General features: G+C 37.7%; 1 protein-coding gene across 1 annotated transcript in view; it reads left to right on the forward strand.

The window, feature by feature from the left end:
* CAPRIN1 (cell cycle associated protein 1) overlaps nucleotides 1-6,704 on the forward strand; it is a 45,720-nt gene that overhangs the window by 16,597 nt on the left and 22,419 nt on the right. The gene's annotated exons all lie outside the window — the stretch shown is intronic.

A 6,704-nucleotide genomic window follows, 5' to 3' on the forward strand; every position in this document is an offset into this window, starting at 1 on the left:
GATCTGTTGGAAGGGAAGGAAAAACCTGTATGCGGGACAACATGCAAGTATTTTTATTCTTATGATTTTCAAATGATAACATTTAGAATATTTAGGTTGATTCTTTATAATTTGCAGTACCTGTGGTTTTATGGTAATACCAAAAAAGGAGACATAACACTGCAAATTCTCATACAATACCCTTAATTTTATATGCTAGAAAAACAGTGCTTAGGATTACCCAAAAGAAAAAGAGATGCCAGATGTTCAAGCTGCTTTAGAAAAGGCCAAGGAGCTTGAGACATTATTGCTGATGCATGGTGGATAACTGAGAAAACCAAAGAATATAAAAAAGAAGCCATTGTATGCTTTTTTGATTATAGAAAGTCTTCTGTTTGTGTTAATCACGTCAAGCTCTGGAATGTGGCCAGAAGAATAGGAATCCTAAGACACGCTATTGCCCTCATGAGAAACTTATACATAGGTCAGAAAGTCATTGTATAGACAGAATATGGTGAAACAAATGGCTCCAGGATGGCAACTGTGCATGACAAGGCTTTGCTTTCCCCTTATTTATTCAATATATATGCCAAATAAATTTTAACGGCAGCTGGATTGGAAGAATATGACCATGATTTAAAAACTGGAGGAAGAAACATCAATAATTTGTTTTATGCTGATGACAACATGGTGATCGCTAAAATTGCAAAGGATATATGAGCTCCAGTAATAAAGGTCAAGGAGCACAGTGAAAAAAATGGGACTAAAATTAAATACAAACTCCAAACTAATGACAGGTAGAACAACCAACCTTAGAATTTATAGTGAAGATATTGAAATGGTGGATAGCCTTTTAAGATCAACCATCAAAAGTATAGAAACAAGCAGTCAGGAAATGCAGATTAATACTTGGTAGAACAAAAAAGTATTGGATAAGATATTAAAATGTTTTGATGTTTCTGTATCTACAAAGAATCATGCAAGTCACGGTATTTACTGGGATTATCTATGGAAGAAACAAAAGTTGGAATTTGAAGAAACATGATAGGAAGTGTACTCACACTTTTGAGCTTTGATGCTGGAGAAGGCTCCTGAGAATACCATGGACAGCCAAGAAATAAAAGGACCATCAAACTAATAACAGTTCTCTCTCAAGACACAAAAGACTAGATAGGCTCAAATTACCCTAGTCTGGCCACATTGTGCAAATACATAATTTCTTTGGGAAACCCTCTGATGCTGAGAAAGATGGAAGGATAGAGAGGAAGAGATGACCAGCAGCAAGGTGGATGGACTCTGTTATAGTAGCAATGAGTTCACTGTTGGAAGACCCAAAAGACCAGGTTAGGGGCAGATTGTTATGAAGAAAATCTACCTAGTGGCCAGAGTCAGAAACAATTTGATGGCCCATAATCAATGTATTAAATTGTGTATTTACTAGGTTGTTATTAGAACATTTTTTATTTGTGTTAATGGACTAATTGGGAAAAAAGTTGGTCATTTTGGAATGTCCATTAAATCACATCATGGGGATTTATATAATTTACCCTAATTTATATCATTTCTGTAATGATATCATAACAATATGAGTGACATAAACCACAGCACAAATTTAGTATGCTACGTGCAAAGTCAATTGCATTGACATCTGGAAAAAAAGGTTCCCCTCTATTATATTGCTGGTAGTGATTAGCAAATATTTCTTTGCAAAAACTGGATTTGCAAAAGGGGTTTTCAAACAAAATTGTGTATTATGCAGAAAAATATTACAAATTTCATGTCTCCAACTGAAGAAGAATGAACTGATAGCCAGGTCAATTTTACAATACAGATAATTCTTCCTTAATGACTGTTAGTGATATGGGCCCTAAGTTATGGCCATTGCAGTGCTCCTGTAGACATGTGATAAAAAGCAATACCCTTAAAACTGTGGGGGTGCTGCAACTATCCCTCTTGTCTGTCTCCTGCCCAATGCACTCAGCAGTGCAAGTCTGGACCTGAGGTAAAGTCCTGAAGCTTTAGCAGATTGACTAAACTGGAACTGCCCCAGGCCTGGCTGCATTCTCCAAGTCACATGAGCCTTGGAGAATGACACAATTACTCTTGCCACTTAGTGCTCTAGATCTCTGACACCTCCAGATCACACCAGGCCTTCTTTCCCAAAGCCTATTCATATGCAACTTTGGAAGCTTCCAGAAACCCTTTGCAACTTCAGAAGCCCTGAGCTAATAGGTTTCATTCTTTAGAGGTTTCCTGAAGCCTAACATGACTTTGGGAGCCCCATGCAAACATATTCCATTATCATGGGATTTATGGGCCTGGTGCGATGAGGAATAGGCCCTGGTCTCCCTGGCTGCAGCAGATTTGCTTCCCACTGCAGCATCCCTCCAGCTTGTATGCAACCTGTACCAGGCCTCTCAGGGGCTCTTCTACTGCCCTGAGGCATTCTCACATTTTTTTTTTAACCTGGATTATATCTGCTTAATGATCTGCACAATCACTTTAATGACTGCAACTAGGACAATCAAGATTTTCATTGTCTCGCTTAATGATCATTTTGCTCAATAACTGAGATTGTGGTCCTAATTCAAGGCCTACTAGTATACTTTCAGAAAGGTGTAAAAACATGGTTCTGCGGCCTTGCTTCAGGCTCACAGAAGAGTACACAGCCATGCGCTGGTTGGTGCCCTGAAAGCCCTACCCCTGCCTTTTCATTAATTTTAATATTAATTTTAATTCATCCTTGTCCTTTTAAATTATAAATTTCGTATAATGTTTTTATGTTTTAACATTTTTTACTTGTATACCTCCCAGAGTCCCTCTATGATGCAAATGGACAGTTTTAAAAATTTGATAAATAAATAAAATAAATACTAGATTCTAGTATATCTAATGAAATCAATTTGCACAGAAATTATTTTATGAGGAAACTTGATGCCTATATAAAACTAGTATCCTTGATTAGAAGATGCACAACCTGAATAGTCTCATACTGGATATTACAAGATTTTTTTAAAAAAATATATCTTTTCTATAAAGGAAGACTAATTTAGAATTTGTGGTAAATGCTATATTCATTGAATATTTTATATTTGAACCACTTCCACAATCATTTATCTCAGTAAGCTCCTTTTAGAGGACATACAAACTTCTGTGAAGCACTGTATGCCTTGGGCTTTGATCTTCAAGTGGTTCTTTTATATTAAATACCATAAAAAGTGACATCTTTGCTGCCTTATTATGTCCTCTAATTGAATTAATATGGTAGTAATTCTTAAAACAGTTCTTGATTTGAAAAGACCCAAATGATATGCTAATTTGATCATCTCTGATCATTGGATTCTGGAAGACATACTAGACAACATTATTGTATAATACTAGAATTCTAAGCAATGTTGGGCAGTTGAATCTGAGTTATAGTTAACTTGGTTCAATTAATTTTTTTAAGGAAGTAAGATTTCTTGTTGCTCATTAATATTAAGATGGTTGCTTATTGTAGACTTAGGAAGAATGTTGTACATTAGTATACTCTAGAATAAGCCTGCCCAGTAAAATGCTTTTTTGTTTTTGTTTTTCCTTGTTAAAAGTATCAGGTTGAAATATTTGTTCCTGTTAATAATTTTACAGAAATATTAAAGGCAAATATTTTATGATGTGTATTTTCCATTTATATAATATTATATGTATATTATATAATCTTGAGAAAAAATCAGTCAAAATGCATTTCTGTTTACCGTATTTATCGGCGTATAACACGCACTTTTCCCCCCTGAAAATAGGGGGCAAATGATGTGTGCGTGTTATACGCCGATATACGGCCAGCCCGGGTAAATTCGGCCATATTCTTCAATACGGGCCGGCCCCAGCAGTTCCCCTCTCCTCTTTGTGTGTGTGTGTGTGTTTGTCTCTCTCTCTCTCAATTCTCCCCNTTTTGTCTTTAGCAGTCATATTCTTTGTAAGAATTTTAGTCTTTTGAACATTAGTTCTAAATCCAGCCACCTTGCCATATTGATGCAGCACTTGCAACAAAGTTTCCAGTGACTCAATTGGTTGAGACAATGTAAAAACTAAATCATCCGCAAAAGCTTTAAGTTTATATTCTTTAGCAGAAATTCTTAAGCCTTTAATAATTGCAGAATCTCTAATTCTGGATAGTAGAATTTCTAATGACAGTACAAATAGTAAAGGAGAGAGTGGACAACCTTGTCTAGTACCTTTTTGTATATCTATAGGCTCTGTCAAATCTCCATTTATATAATTATCTGAGCAGTCTGTTTTTGATATATCGCCTTTATAGCTGTTTTAAATTGGTCTCCAAAGTTCATATAATCCAGCAATTTATTTAAAAACTGCCATTCCAATTTGTCAAAAGCCTTCTCCGCATCAAGAAAGATAAAGACCGAAGGTATTTGATTATTCTTGTCCAAATATTCCAGTAGATTTACAATTTGCCTGATATTATTCTTCATGTACCTCCCAGATATAAAACCAGTTTGATCATCGTGTATATAATGTTGCAATATCTGCATCAATCTATTAGCCAAAATTTTTGCAAAAATTTTGTAATCCACATTCAACAAGGAGATAGGTCTATAATCTTTAAGCTCGGGGGTCGCATAACTAGTTAGCATGCCAGAGTCTCGTTCGTTATCGGAATTAACCAGACAAATCGCTCCACCAACTAAGAACGGCCATGCACCACCACCCACAGAATCGAGAAAGAGCTATCGATCTGTCAATCCTTTCCGTGTCCGGGCCGGGTGAGGTTTCCCGTGTTTCAGGGTCTTTTTAATTTTAGATTTTGGGGAGAGTCAGGAATTTTTCATTTTATTAAAATGAGTAATAATCCCTGGTCCAGAGCACAAGTGATTATACTACTTCGTGATTTTATTTAATCCAAGGACTTGTTTGTAGGAATTATGAAGAAAAGTCTTCTAAAGAGTTATTATACCATGAACAAATGTACTGTGGAGTTCGTTATCTAGAGAAATGGTGAACTCTCTTTTGCGTGCATATGTTCAAGTAAGGGCAAAAACTTATCTAATGGGGATGGTTTAGTTTAGGTTATATGGCATTAAGATTTGTTGTTGACCTCTTTCAGTGTTTGACATTGAAATTTTAAAAAACTGATAATACATTAACTGTGGAAAGATCCCATTCCATATCTTTTCCTCCACCTAGCAATTCCCTATTTTGCCTTGTTCAGTGATCTAACCATAGAGAGAAATTTCTCAGAAACTGAAGATGGCTGCAGGAGGACAAAGTACATTATGTGTAATTTCACAAATGCAATAGAAAATATAAAGTCAAGAATTCTAATTTCATTTATGATGTGAAGAAAGGTGAAAAAAGTAGTTGTTGATGCAGGTGGAGTAGTGGAGAAAACTGCTACTGTCTTTTCCCAAAAGTAAGACCTACGTCTATCTTGATTTTTGGGAGTGGGCCTAATATAAGCCCTACCCCCAAAATAAGCCCTAGTTTGGGGGCAAGGTGCATGCCTAAAAATCAATCTAGGGTAGGGTGGGGGAGTGGAGCTGCCCCATGCGCCCTGCACCCGCTTACTGTTGCAGCCAGGCCTCGCATCAATCGGCACCTGCCTCAGCTCACTGACCCACTTCTTCGGCACCCCCCGGCCTGCATTTCACCATCAAAGGCCTTCTGGAAAGGCCTTTGCAGCCGAAAACTGAGCTACAGATTCAATCCGTAGCTTGGTTCTCGGCTACAGATGCCTTTCTGGAAGGCCTCGGCGAAATGCAGGCCGGAGCTCCATTCTCAACTGCAGAGGCATTTCCTTCATCCACAGAAGAAATGGGCCAGCTGGGCGGAGCTGTCAGTGCTGCCGCCATGAGGTGAGACTGTGGAAAAGACCCCCCCCCCCAAATAAGACCTGGTGCCTCTTTTGGAGGCAAAAAAAAAAAGACCAGGTCTTATTTTCAGGGAAACACAATAGTATTGAGAAGACTAATCACAGGTAGTTATGTCTTAAAGAGGGGGATCTTGGTTGTCACTTTTAAAGCTCTATATGACATTGAACCAATTTACTTATGAGACTTCCTATTCCCAGTGATTTCTGCCCATTCCTCTAGATATGGTAGAGTGGGCATGCTCGGATTCCCAATGATGAAGAATTGTCACCGGGTGGATTCCAGGAAATGGGTCTTCTCTCCCTTGGGGCCTATCCTGTGGAACAGCCTCCTTCCCATTCCCCCACCCTAGATTTAGACAATCCTGTTCCTATTAGCTTTTCAGAAGATTGAAAATCTGGCTCTTTCCCCTGGCAGTGGGCCCAGGATATTGATGGATCTCTAGTGTGAGTGTGATTTGATACATCAATGTAATTTTTAGGTTCCTTGGTTCAATTTCTTTTGAAATGATTAGTTTGTGTTGAAGTTGTGTAGCTTATGTTTTATTTTTGCTTGTCTACCAGAATTCCTTGTTTAGAACGAGTGGTTAAATATATTTGTTAAATAAACAAATCTAGTTAAATAGTATGGGGAGCAGGAAAATCTTTTTTTTTCCCCTAAAATTTTTATTGATTTTTCAATTGAAAACAATAACATAAATATGATGCCTTTAATTACAATATCAACCAAGAAATTAACACTATTCAATACATTCACGGAAGTGCCCGGTGTCCCCCCCTGCACCCCCCTCTTCACTTACCACACCTTCCTCCTCCCAATCCTACAACCTCTCCTCCTTCCTCCCTCTCTCCTACCTCCCTT

The sequence above is a fragment of the Protobothrops mucrosquamatus genome, unplaced genomic scaffold (genome assembly GCF_001527695.2).
Source record: "Protobothrops mucrosquamatus isolate PMUCROS unplaced genomic scaffold, P.Mucros_1.0 scaffold394, whole genome shotgun sequence".
NCBI lineage: Eukaryota > Metazoa > Chordata > Lepidosauria > Squamata > Viperidae > Protobothrops > Protobothrops mucrosquamatus.